Source organism: Callospermophilus lateralis, chromosome 3, assembly GCF_048772815.1.
Source record: "Callospermophilus lateralis isolate mCalLat2 chromosome 3, mCalLat2.hap1, whole genome shotgun sequence".
Lineage (NCBI taxonomy): Eukaryota > Metazoa > Chordata > Mammalia > Rodentia > Sciuridae > Callospermophilus > Callospermophilus lateralis.
Genome location: NC_135307.1, coordinates 84,724,590 through 84,736,776, shown reverse-complemented (window position 1 = coordinate 84,736,776; position 12,187 = coordinate 84,724,590). Strand labels below are relative to the sequence as shown.

The 12,187-nt window shown below is 34.6% G+C and overlaps 1 pseudogene; it reads left to right on the top strand.

Annotated features, from left to right (window-relative positions):
* The first annotated feature begins 11,136 nt into the window (after positions 1–11,136).
* On the top strand, positions 11,137–11,906 carry LOC143394736 (small ribosomal subunit protein eS6 pseudogene; annotated as a pseudogene).
* Positions 11,907–12,187: the final 281 nt, after the last annotated feature.

Below are 12,187 nucleotides of genomic sequence, written 5' to 3'. Positions count from 1 at the left end.
TATCGATCTGCTACTCAAGGTGTGGTCTGCAGCAACTGCACAGATCTTTCCTAGGAGCTTATGAATGTAGACTCTCAGGTCCCACTTCAGACATACTGAACTAACACCTGTATTTTTAAAAAGATTCTAATGTGATTCATCTGAGCATTAAACTTTGAGAATCATTGAAGTAAGCTTTTCATGATTCTACCTTCATTCTCTCAGAATAGCGGGAGCTCTATGACAAAAATTCATTCATTTAGTGAACATTCTATATGAGTATGAAAGAGTTAACATAAGGGGTAATATAATACAGCAGTTTAGGATTTGTGCTCTGTATGGAGTCATGGGAAAGACAGCCTTCCTATACATTTGTATCCTCATCTGTAAAAGTGCACTAATAATTCTTACCTCTTAAGATTGTTGTGAGGATCAAATGAAGCAGTGTGTATAAAGTGATTAGCTTAGTTCCTTGTGCAAAGGAAATGCATAGTAAATATCAGCTATCATTATTAAAACTTAACTTAAAATGTCTTACACATACCTTGGATTATTTTATGACTTGTTGGAAATAACATCATTCTTTTTAAATGCACAACATCATTAGTTTACACTTTACTATTCAAGCATCGGAAGATATTTCTCAGAGAAAAATACAGCTTCACTGTGATGGTTACATGTGTTTATATTATCTAATTTCCTAGAAAAAGTGAAATATCAACACTAGAATTTAGAAATATTTTACTTGAGAATTTTAATAATCTGATACAACCCATCTAGGTGAACAAAAAACAAAACAAAAATATTCTCTTAAAACATCTTGAACTTAAGAAAGCTTGAGTTATTTTTCTTGTTTCTATTCACTTAATTTTATTTATTTATTTTTGGTATCTGTGTCCTGATAAAGTCATGATGAAATTTCACATTAGATGCTGAGTGGCCCGGTCACTGTTTATGTCTTGAAACATTCTGAGCCAATCACATTGGAGAGCAGCAACAACCATATGGGCATTGCATCTAAACACAAACAAACAAAAGAAAATACAGATACAAATCCCTGGGGTTTTAAAAGCTTCAGAAACTTATCTGATGTGTTCTATCGTCATTCACACATTTTAAAAGTGGTGTTTTTATTCCCCAGCAAGTATTTTAAATGAGAGGCCCATACTATAGAGGGTAGAATGAGGTTGGAGAAATAAACCCCAGATTGTATTTATTTCTTATTACAGAGCTCAGCATTTTATGTTCTCTCATCAACAAAAAGGCTCTCCCTACACACCCTTGGTACTTTCTATTTATGTTCACCTGCTACTCAATTAACACCCCATCAAACCCCATGCTTGCAGGGGGTTTATTGGAGGACCACTGCACTGCAGCCCTTAACCCTCTATCTCACCTACATCACACATGGAGTTAAAAACAGTCCCTGACTGCGCTTAGAAAACATGTCTTTTCATTTGGTGTTTGTGTAAGGTTTTCCTTGTGCGCATTACCCTGGGTGTTCATAAAGTTATAACTGTATCTACATGTGTCTGACATTTATTACCTTCCATAGGACTGTAAAACACACTTTTCTCTTTTAACTGCATCTGCTGACACATTACATAAAATAAACTTTAAATATTACCTATAAATTAATTAGCATTTTCCCTGTGTTAGGAAAAGCCAGTGAAGACTTATCAAGATTGATTTAGTGAATTTGGAAGTTTTAATTGGATTCCACACAAAAGAGAATGGAATTATTCTTTCCCCATTTGTGTTTTATTTAGTTCTATTTATGTATTTGCATTAGCTAAGTAAAATACATTCATTTGTAGAAATTTAAGAAAATACAGTAAAGTTGTAAGAAGAAAATAATAATTCCCACTCCAAAATTATTTCACTGATTTAATAGTTCCTATTATTTTTTCCTCTTAAATTATACATTACTAGTAATTTTTTATATAAATCCTATGTATTTATAAATATTGTGTTTTTATATATAATTATTTTATGGATATTTCACTTCACATAACTATGTTCTTCAAGCAACATTTGGCATTAGGCTTATATTTTATATCTTGTTTTGTCTTTTATTTTCATTACTTAATATTATATAAATATTATGTCCCATGTAATTGATGTCTTCTTAATTTTTATTTTTAATGCAATTTGTAGTCATTTATTTCATAGACATGCCATAGTACTTTTTTTTTTACCATTTAGATGAGTTCAGAATTTTCGCTGTTATAAATGATACTGAGGTAAACATTTTTCCATGTGAAATTATCAGCACTCATGATTGTTTTTAGAGAAATTCTTAGATGAGGAAGCACTGTATCAAAGACTCCCAATTCCCTTTGCCAGAAAGCTTTCCTGAGAGCAAGAAAAATTTTATAAATCCAAATTTTACCCTGATCAGCTTTGAATAATTTTATTGTGACTAACTTGATAGTTGATCATTGCTATTTCAGTATCCATTTCTGCAGTTAGTAGTTTGAACATATATAAACTTTGTGATATTGTATCTTCCTTATGTTCTTTATAGATCATATAAAGCTTGCTCTTCCTTCCTTCCTTCCTTCCTTCCTTCCTTCCTTCCTTCCTTCCTTTCTCTCTCTCTCTCTCTCTCTCTCTCTCTCTCCTTCCTTCCTTCTTTCTTTCTTTCTGTCTTTCTTTCTCTTTTTTTTTTCAGTGCTGGAGATCATAAAGTTCTTAAGTTCTAAAAATAGATGAATTTTACTTCACATCCTGACTTTAATATTTACTTGGCAAAAGCTGTTTGTGTGTAACGTTCAGTTTCCTAAAATAGAAATGGTGATAATAGGAGCATCTAGTTTAAAGATTTGATGTGAGGATTAAGAAAAATGTGCTTGGTGCCTGACATCGTGTGTGAACTTTCCAACACTATAACAAAATACCTGTATAATCAACTTATAAAGGAAAAAAAAACATTTATTTTGGCTCAGAGTTTTAAATGTTTCCATTGCCATTGTTTTTAGGCTTCTGATGGGGTACTAGGTGGCACTTGCAGGGAGTGTGGCAGAGGAAAACTGTTCCCTTGACAATGAGGAAACAAAGGAGAGGAAGAAGAGAGGACCAAGTCCTAAAGTTTCCTTCAGGGAATGACCTCCAAGACTTTAAGACCTCCCATTAGACCCCACTGATTAAAGATTTTATCATTGCAAAATAGCACCATGGTATGGAGATCAAGACTTTCACATGTGGACTTTTGGGAGACATTTACTCAAATTATAGCACATGGTAAGTGTTCCATGTGTATTAAATGTTGAATTGTTATGTGAACTGGCTTTTCATTATTTGAATCTACTGTTTTTTAAATTTGGTAGTTAATATAAAGAAGCTCTTCAAAACTAAAAGAAAAATTATTAGGTATTTTAACCCTTTTCTATACTGACTCTATGTAATTGATTTTGTCAGGTTTTGATTTAAAATGTAATTTTTATTTACAGTTATATATCCAGCACCCTGAATGGTGTCTGGAAAATAGGGAACACTTAATACATTTTTTAATGAGTGTATTATACTTTTCTAAAATTTCCTTAGCTCCTTGAATATTTCTCTGCATGCAAATCTTAGAATCAAATTAACAAATCCTCTAAAACATCCTGGTGGGATTTTAATTGCAAAGCATTGAATTAATTTGGGGGAAGAAATGACATATTCCCACCATTAGAGCTTCCCACCCAGAAACACAATACGTATTTCCATGGAGGTGGGCCTTCTTTTAAATCATTCCATCACATTTTATACTTTTCTTTATATAGAACTTGACCATTTTTTGTTAGATTCATTTGAAGGTTTATTGTTGTTTTTGTTCTGTGAATTAGGTTTTATACTTTCTATTACATTCACTAATTGTCTGTTGTTCTAAAGGGAACTGCTAATGTTTGTATGCTGATATTTTATTCCTTCAACATAGTGACTCTATTAGTTGTAGCAGTTGTTTGTTTAGTTCTCTTAACTATTTGCACAACTTATCAAAGATGATTTTCTTTTTCCATGTTTATTTATATTTATTTTATTTTATTGGCTCCAACTGTAAGAATAATATTGGATAATGATAGTGACAGTAGAATTTCTTGCACTAAAATCTGTCTTTAATGGGAATGTCTCGATTCATGATTAGGTGCACTACTTGCTGTGAGTTTCTGCATAATAACCTAATATTTTAAGGCAATTTTGTTTAAATTCTTCTTTATAAGAGCTTTTCTCAGGACAGGGTATTCAATTTTATCAAAAAATTTCAATACCTATTAATGAGATCATTTTTTTTCTTTCTTAAGCAGTAATATATTGAATTGCATCAAAAGATTTCATGACATCTAGCCAATCTTATACTCCAAAGATAAATCCTTCTGGGTCATGTTGTAGTCTTTTTACTGTGATGGTAGAATCAATTCATTAAATGTATTACTTAGGATTTTTATATTGATGTCAAGTGAAACTGGCTGATAGTTTGTTCTTTCATTATAATATTCTTTGCTGGTAACTTATTTACACACATTGACAAAACGCCCCTTTACAGGAACTTATATAAATATTCTTTTCTTGGGCCTAAGTGGAATCTTCTTGCATTGGTTCAGCTGTTGGATGCACCAGGTATAATGTTTCCTGAATACTCTTGGTCTTTCTTCATGATTATTAAATCACGATGATAAGATCTTGCATCTCCAGTGGTGTGACAATGTTAAAGAAAAAATGACTGAAAAGGGCTTTGTTGGAAGGTGAAAAAAAATGAAAGAAAAGTATATGAACAAAATATATTCTGGAACCAATCAGCAGAGTGAGAACATGCACACAAACACATGCTAACATAAAGAATGGAAAAAGTAAAAATGAATAAATAAATAATAAATAAATAAATAAATAAAAAGAATTCTTAATGAAAACTGAAGGGCTTTTTGTTGCTGAAGTGTTCAAAACTGTCAACAAGAATGAATGTTCACTTCCTATGCTGTTGAGCCCTTCTCTGCATTTCTTTTTGGCCTATGCACTCCTTGAATTACGTATAATTTGACTTTTTTTGTTTTTCTCACTGAACTACCAGCTGGTGTGGCCTGGGACCCAAGCTGGTTGTAGCAGCTCTCACTGTCCCATCTCACAGTATGGGGCAGGATAGACTGGGGAGTGCTGACAACTGGAGTTTTGTCTGGACAGACTAGGCCCATGCATTCCTATACCAGGCCTGATGCAGAGTTTTAAGTGGGAAGTTCCAGCAGCTGGGATTTAGTTCTGACCATCCTTTGAAATTTTGTTGGGGGGCATGTACTCCAGAGAGATTTAGATCTATAACCCTTGTTGCTGGATAGTTGCTAATCTCAGATGGACATCTGAGTCTCAGGGACCTCCTAAAAATTGTACTTGTAAAGTAGAAATTTTTCCACTTCCCAAGTCTTTCATATCTACTACTTTTATTAAGATTACCTGAGATTAGATTTGTTACATTTTTAACTATAAAAACATTTATTTTTTCTTAACTGTTTCTTTTTTCTTACATCTTCATTCTCTGAACGTTTATATGCTTTCCAATTGTTATTTTTTCCCCAGCTGTATTGAACTATAATTAACCCCATTAAAAATATATATATATCTAAGGTACAGGATATTTTATATACATGTTTTACAAAATGATTGCCACAATCAATTTAATTAACACATCATCATTTCACATGAATATAGTTGTGCATGTGTGTGTGCATGTATATGTGTGTGTGTAAGAATGTGTATGTGATGAAAACACTTAAGATTAACGTTCTTAGAAAATTGAAAGTAAACAATAAAGTATTGTGAACTATATTCACCATGCTGTACATGAGATCCCCAGAAAAAAAAGGGGTTCCTGCTATTCTACCCAAACTTTATAAGTAAACATTTATACACTTTGACCAAAATCTCCCCATTTCTCCCACCTCACGGTGTCTGGTAACCATCATTCTAACCTCTGTTTCTAAGATATCAACTATCGTAGATCCCACATATAAGTGATATCCATATAGAATTTGTCCTCTGCATCTGGCTCATTTTTATTTAGCATAGTATTCTCCAGTTTCATCTTCATTGTTGTATATAGAATAATTACCTTCTTTTTAAATGTCTAAATAAATATTCCATTGCATATGTGTGCATGTGTGTGTATTTATGTGTATATACATATGTGTGTTTATATAAAACATTTTCTTTATTCATTCATCCATTAACAGACATCTAAGTTGCTTCATATCTTGGCTATTGTCAACAGTGCTGCAGTGAACATGGAATGTAGATACCTCTTCAAGATGCTGACTTCTTGTGGTTCTTTAGATATATGCCCTAAAATTGGATTGCTGGATCATATGGTGTTTTATGTTTAATAGTTTGAAGAAAATCCATATTGTTTTCCATAATGGCTGTACCAGTTTAAAATTCCATCACTAGTGCAAGTGTTCTCTTCTCCCCACAACCCTGCCAACACTCATTTATTTTATTTATTTATTTATTTTTTACCTTTTTGATAGTAGCCATGGTAATAGGCTTGAGGAAGTATGTCATATTCCTGACTATGGCTGAGAGAGGTTATAACCAACTTACAGAGCCACTTCAGGATCTGAAGTTGGATCAATTCTAGCAGGTCTGCCTCTAAGGGCATGGGCAGGCATGTCCCCTGGAAACTGGGTACCTGTTATTCTATACAACAATTCCTTGTTTGTGAGACATAAGTCATATATAGTTTCAACAATTTTTTTTATGGTAGTAGGTATTCAACCCAGGGGCCTGCACATGTTGAGCAAGTGCCTTATTACTGAGCTATATACCCTCAGCCTGAAGTATTTTATTTGAGATATAGTCTGTTGTCCAGGCTGTTATGGAACATGCAATTACCCAATTACCCTGCCTCAGCCTCCCCAGTAGCTGGGATTACTGACATGAGCCACCACACTTACCTTCAGAGATATTTATAGCTCAGCAAGACATCTATTTCAACAGGATGCATACTAGTAAATCTATAATTATTCTGCTCATTCAGGCCTTTAGATGACTGTCCTTTTCGGTGTCATGGTCTGAGCATCAATCATAAAATTAATCTTCAATGTCCGAATCATGCATATTTGAAAAATCTTCCCTTCACTGGGCAACTGATGAGTCTTTTCAATTTGAATAATTTCACCTTTATTTTAAATACCTTTTGTAACTTATACTTTTGGAAAACACCTTTTATAATTTTATTGTTCATTTCTCCTTTTTTTCTCTCATCTTTCTGTGATTTTTAATTAGATAATATTGCAATTCTGTATCTATCCTCCATGTCACTTAACTTTTCATTTTATTTTCTATTAGCAGCTTGTGCTGTTAATGATACACCCAGATTCCAAGTACAACTTTTACCTTTTTTGTACCCCCCCCCCCACACACATTGATACCTGAATACAGATAATAGTTTATACCTGTAACTTTCTTTGAACAATTTCCTTGGGCACTTGGAGCTACATTGTTGGGGGATGGCCAGCAGTCAATGATGAACCAATATAGGGAAGAATATAAAAGCCCAGTTATTTTGCCTCAAGGTAAAGCAAACTCTCTAGTGTAATTTGCTTTTCAGGGTGCTCCATGAAATAGAATGATGCTAGACATTCATATTCCTGCTTAACTTTTTTGCTTTTTTTTTCCTTTACAGGTTATGTTAAGAATACTCTCTTAATAAATCACTTTCATGTGAATCCTTGTCTCAGGTTCTGTTTCTATATAATCCCATGGTCTCTTTATCTTTTTACTTTCTGGTCCTGGGAAACTTCTTGGCTGCATCTCTTGGGTTACTAGATTTTATCTTTTGCTGAGTTTATTTGGCAATGTAGTATATCTATGATTTGTTCCTATTTTTTTCTAATTAAACTTTAATGATTAAAAATCTGCCTGAAATATGCATGGTTGAAATGGTATTATATGAGTTTTCCTTAAAGTTACCTGAGGTGGAAGGATAATTGGGAATAGAGATGAAATATGATGTGACATGGGAATTAATTATACCATAGTTTCTTCTTTTGCCTATGTTTAACGTCTTTCAGAACAAACCCATGTTTTAAAGGTATCTGTTGGTTGCTTGTATTTTTCATAGATACAGTCCTTAATTTTTATAAAATTGTGAAAGATAATTATACATTGTTTAACTTCTGTGTTTTTAAAAGTATTATTTTTCTTAGTTTGCTCTTCGTTTTTTTTTTTAAAGAGAGAGAGAATTTTTTAATATTTATTTTTTAATTTTTGGTGGACACAACATCTTTATTTTTTTAATTTTTATGTGGTGCTGAGGATTGAACCCAGCGCCCTGCGCATGCCAGGCAAGCGCGCTACCTCTTGAGCCACATCCCCAGCCCCTGCTCTTTGTTTTATTTTGACCTTTGTCTTCTCTCTTTTCTGGTGTTAATTTTCCTCAAATAGGAATATTGAATATCTATCATTTACTCAATTTTTGGATCATCTTTAAATGTGAGAGTTGTCGTTGACTGACCTGTTTTGCTTATAGCAGGCTGCCTTAGATGACTAAAAAGGAGGCATAATTGACAGAGTCATACACAGTGATCCAAGAGTTCATGGGCAGTACAATGATATTCCCCATATCTTCTCTGGCTCTTGTGTGTCTACCCTCTTCTATATTTTTGAATGAAAAAGTGTGAATATGGGGTGGTGTTGGAGAGTGGTTTTGGATAGGGGTGAGTATCAACCTATTTAGCTTCTCTAAATGCAAACTCCTCCTTTAGGAAAATTGTACGAGTCATATCCACAGATTCTTGCTTTTGAAGCTGCTTCTTCATGAACAGCCTTTATTCCCTAATGGTTTAATCCTGTATATTTTTAGAGCTATAATTTTCTTCAGCTTTAATTTTTCATAAATCTCATACTGTCTCCTTTCTGTCTTATATGGCCTTTCCCTGCACTGTTACAAATCAATTATTTGAAAAGAACATTTTTGTATGAGTTGTGTCATGGCATTAGTGACATGAGGAGAGTCATGTGAGCAGAGTTCATCATTCTGGCTCACCTCCCACCATGGCTTGTGATTCTACTGTTTGCAATTCATTTATTTGTCATTTAGTTATTGCTTTTGCATCACATCCTGTTTTCCTTTTGTCTCAGCTTTGCTGTTTCCTCCTGACTTCCTGTTCCTGTGCCATGTACCTCTGCATGCTATTGAAGATGCTAGATTCCTTGTTTTAAGTTTGTTCTGGTTGCTATATTAGATAATTTTGACAAGAAAGCTTACCTATGGGTTAAGCTTAACCCTTTTTCTCAGAGGGAGAGCAGGGGAACCAGTTGATGTAGCAACTCAGAGCACAGTTCCCAATGTCCTGTATCTGTTGGTTGTTTCTGTCCTGGGGGTTCTTGTGCCAGTTCAGGAAGATACCCCTCGGTGCCCATGACTGTTTCTCTAGTACTCATTGTCCCTCTCCTATCCTCAGACTCTAAAAGTCTTATTGGATGGGTCGAATCTCACAGAAACATTATGCCCAAACCAGTACTTTTCCAACCTCTGAGTTTCTATGTGTAAATCAAAGTAGAAAGATTAACCTGGTCAAATTTCAACAGTTGTGGGTTGCTTTCTGTAGCCTTCCCTGAGGACTGAGGTTTGGCATAGGCAGATGAAAATATGCTTTGTCTCTCAAAAAAGCAACGTAGATTGACTAAAGGAAGAGAGGCCCAGTAATTCTCAATCTCACAGATATCTGTACCACAAGGTAGTGCTAAAGGAAGGCTTCTCATATTTTCTTTATTCACATTGAGTGATTTCCCCCATTTTGCCCATTGTATATCTAAGGTAAATTCCTCTAAATGCTGAAAACTTATCCCCTATTGAGGTTTGATTTGCATGTTGTTATGAGGTGTTTTGTTTTTCTTCCTTATCATCATTTCTCCTCTTGTTGATTTTCTCTTCTACTTGCTTCATTTTCTCTGTAAATTTAATAGTTTCTATTATTGCTTTCATTTCTCTTTGTGCATCTTATTTTCTTGATCTGCTTCTAGTATTCCTTATCTAGCAGAGGGTAATCAGAACAGCAACCAACCAAAAAGAAACTGTGGGTAATGCACTTGTCAATTTTAGGATATTTTTAGTACAAAGGTTATTCTCATTAACCTCCAGTAACCCTCCAGCCTAGGTTACTGAGTTTCTGAAAAAATAAGATAAAACTACAGCCCACTATTAACTTTTTCTTTATTCTTTCAACTGGACCTAAAAGGTAAGGTAAAAAACATTTTCATATTTTATGAGACAAAATCCACCTAATATTCAAACAACATAGACTTTCCTAGGTAACAACAGCAATACAAAAACCAAAACAAAACAATAAAAGCCACAGAAAACATAATTTTAAATATAAAAATTGGCTGATGTTAACATGGCTTGATATGAAGGAGTAGAATCTATGTCATTGTTTAAGACTAGCAGTTGCAAGTGGTAGGAGGAGCGTCAAAGGATTTGGAGGCCATTTCTCAATTCACGAAAGTTCCCCTGAGCTAGCTGTGGTAGTGCTCTGATTCTTACTAGGGTGCAGCAGGAGAAAAAGCCCTGCCAGGTAATCTCTGTTCATTGTGGTCTGTGGTCCATGTCTTAAATTTTCCAGTGGTCCTCACCTGATCAAAGTAAAAGGTGTTTGTTGATTTCTGCTGGATTTCAGTTCATTCACTTCACAGGGGCTGTGCAGTGGTCATGGGTCTTCTTTCCTTGTTTTAATATGTCTAGTACCCAATAACTTGGCAATTCTCTTGTGTGATGTCCCCGGGGACAGTTTCCAGTTCTGAGATAGGCTTTTTTTTCTACTTTATACATGGGTAGACATTTCAATGACAATTTGGAAATCTGACTGGAAGGAGTTAGTTGTGTTTAAGCTACTATTTTTCTGCAAGTCTCTTTACTTCAATGGATCACTTGATATGTAATTTCATTTCTGTGTTTGTAGAGATAAAGAAAAATGTAGTTCATAGATGTGAAAAAGATTAGGAAGTAAAGGTTGTATGGTTAAAAATTATGATTGGGCTTTTGAATAGTCACAGTTATTGTAGCAAAATTTATGAGTTTAGTACTGAGATTTTCAATTGCTCTCTGTGGTTGAGGTACTCATTCCCTACATTAAAACTGGCCAGTGTCTTCCTTCATGGTACCTGTAGGCCATCCCCTGCATTAACATGAAGATGAATACCTTCTTCCCAGTTACTGGCTACAAGAAACCCACTAAAGGGGATAAAAACCAGAAACTTTGTATTTTCATAAGAAGTGCATGGCCAAGACGTTGCTGCAGATATTTTGGTGAAGAGCAGAAGAGTTATAGGGTTTGAATCAGTGGTGGGAATAACAAACAAGGATTTCTCTTAAAGCAATATATCTTGTCCCATAGACATACTCACCTTGTCCCATGGCCATATTCATCTGCTACAGAGTAAGGGGCATTCCTATTACAGACCAAGGAGAACTAGAGAGAGAGAGCACAAATCTGTTCTGGGTTGAATTGTCATTGTCAATCTGACCATTCTCAACTTGGTTATTGTTTAAAAAGAAAAAGAGAGAAGGATATTACTGGATTTATAGATACTACAATGGCTTATCACCTGGGACCCAAAAGAGCTAGCAGACTCTGCAAACTCTTCAGTTTCTCCAAAGAAGATGCTGCCCATCAATACATTGTCAGAAAACCCTTGTACAAGGAAGGTTAGAAACCCAAGACCAAAGCAATGAACATTGAAGGTCTGGTGACTCTGCTTCTCCTGCAACAGAAATGCTGGCATATTGCTCTGAAGAAACAGTGTATTAAGAATAAGGAAGAGGCTGCAGAGTATGCTAAACTTTTGGCCAAGAGAATGAAAGAAGTCAAAGAAAACATCAGGAACAGATTGCCAATTGACAAAGACTATCTCCTCTGGGAGATTCTACTTCTAAAGTTCAGTCCAGCCAAAAATAAGAATTGTTAAAAGCAACAAATAACATCAGACCCCCCCCCCCGCCACAAAAACCCTAGTGGGTATAATAATTTTGTTGAGTGGTGTGCTGAGTTAATCAGAACAGGAAGTAGTGCCATATTCTTGTAGCCAACTAAGCGGCACTCAGAATAGGAACAAATAGTGTGCAGTTTCCTTTTACTGTACATCTGTTTTTTCGTCTCTATGTTCTTTAAAAATAAACTGCAACTTCAATAAAACCACCTTATGATGAGTCTACTACATTTCTATAATATTATGATGC